Source organism: Momordica charantia (genome assembly GCF_013281855.1).
Source record: "Momordica charantia cultivar OHB3-1 chromosome 11 unlocalized genomic scaffold, Mcharantia_2.0 BLBB01000011.1, whole genome shotgun sequence".
NCBI lineage: Eukaryota > Viridiplantae > Streptophyta > Magnoliopsida > Cucurbitales > Cucurbitaceae > Momordica > Momordica charantia.
The window spans coordinates 2980840-2983040 of record NW_028275159.1 but is presented as its reverse complement, the minus strand read 5'-3'; the positions used below and the strand labels follow the sequence as shown (position 1 = coordinate 2983040).

Genomic DNA, 2201 nt, shown 5'->3' with positions numbered 1-2201 from the left:
TGGGAGAATGGGCTTTTCTCAATACTAAAAGTTTTTTCGGAATAGCCTGTTGTGAAAGGAAGGGTTGGAATGTGCTATTTTATTCAAACATGGATTTGTCCCAACGAAATTCACCAGTGCGTCGATAAAATGTATTTTTGCTGACTTATGTATAGAACGTCAAGACCATGCCCTACGCTTATCCCGACGTTTTTGTAGTGTTGGGCATGAGTTTACAACCTTCTTCAACATTTCATTATTCTCACACATACCTCGTTTTTTAAAGCAATAATTTAGAAAACATTGAGAGATAGACTTTTTTGACAAAAGATCTTCTAGATATTTTTACCTCTTTTCTTGACGTTTTTTTAGGCATCAGAGAAACATTATTTCTAGCAGTAAACTAATCATGAATATCCCATGATTTTCATAACCCTTCTATTGATAATGAATCAATATATTTACTTTAGCTAAACAAACTTCTAAATGAGAAATGTAAAGATGATAGAATATAATACTATTTAAAATGTCATCTTAAGCACAATCTCACTTATAAATCTTTCGTCGATGGTCCAAAGGGATAGGAAGCCCGCATATCCAACAATGGTCATATTGTAGCTCATTCCCTTTTCTCCGACATAGTAAAGCCATAGAATATTTGTCAATCGTTGGCAGGAATATAATCATTAGAGTATCATTAACACTGATTATCTTCTATGTGACGGTATACAATCCAAATCTTTCAAAGCACATGTTCTCTCTCAAACCTCTTTCCTACTGGAGTCACCCTTATCAAAGATACACGACATATTGCACTCAATCTTCTGCTCTCTTGATAGCTCTTCTCAAATTGAGTATAGACTTAAGTTTCGAAGTGCACTACGCATCCCCCACCACGTCATCAACAACTTTTATATATGATTTAGCAAGGAGAAGAAGAAGAAGAAAAAAAAGTAGAGTTTGAGATTGTTTTATAAAATACACGTGGAATTATAGGGCTAGACCGCGTTACCCATCACTCTCATAAATCTACTCGTTTTGGCCACTTCCTATTTAAACTCCCAAAACCCTCTCCCCACTTATCACTATCCTCAAAACTAAAAAATACAGAACTTTCCTTTCATACCCGGACCCGAACCCGGATCCGAAAAATGGCCGACCGCCGTAATGCCGCCAGTGACGTGGACGACAGTTCGTGTCAGAACTTGAAGTACAAGGGTGTCAGAAAGCGCAAATGGGGCAAGTGGGTCTCCGAAATCCGCCTGCCCAACAGCCGTGACCGTATTTGGCTTGGTTCTTACGACAAACCCGAGAAGGCGGCGCGTGCTTTCGACGCGGCCCAGTTCTGCCTACGTGGCCCCAATGCCAACTTTAATTTCCCCGACAGCCCGCCGGACATCGCCGGCGGCCACCGGCTTACCTCTCCGGAGATCCGGGCCGCCGCCGCCAAGTTCGCGGAAGACCGGACTGCGAGTAGTGATGATAATAATAATGTTCTGGCCGGGGAAGTACGCCCCGAGGAGCGTGATGGTGGTGCCGCCGGTGTTGACGGTGGCGCGTTCGTTTGGCCGGAGCTGGACGGCGGTTGGGAACCTGATTTTGATTATTTTATGGGTCGGAATGAAATGCTTTACGATAGTGATATTATTTTTCCGGTACAAGAAGATATGGAGGAGGATGAGTTGGTTGATAGTGGAGGGTATTTTTATCACGAGTCTAATTTCCTGTGGAACTTTGGTAATCATTGAGCCTATTGGCTAGCTTGGTTGGGCCATTTGGTAATTTTTAGCAACCCCAAGGCCCAATCATCTTTCAATAGCCTTAAAAATATATATTATACTTAAAATCACTGTAGTCTCTTTACAGGTCATTATAAACAAGGTTGTAAATGTTGATAATGATGGAAATGTTGAGTTCTAAATTTTATAAAAATATCGATAAAATATCGATGTCGATTGATATTCTTGTAAAAGTTAGAAAAATTAAAAAATCGTAAAAATTATTTAAATTAATAAAATAAATATTTTTTTATTTCTAAATTAGTCAAAAATAATTAATATTAATATTATATATATATATTAGTGACAATGTGTTGATATTTTTCATATTTTATCGATTTTATTATACTATGATGAAAATGTCGATTTACCCTCTCATGTAAATGTAGAACCCATGGAAACATGGATATGTCGATGGAAAAATCGACATATCAACGGATATTT

The 2201-nt window shown here is 38.5% G+C and overlaps 1 pseudogene; it reads left to right on the top strand.

Moving 5' to 3' along the window:
- The first annotated feature begins 601 nt into the window (after positions 1-601).
- Positions 602-1903, top strand: LOC111012162 (ethylene-responsive transcription factor ERF017 pseudogene; annotated as a pseudogene).
- Positions 1904-2201: the final 298 nt, after the last annotated feature.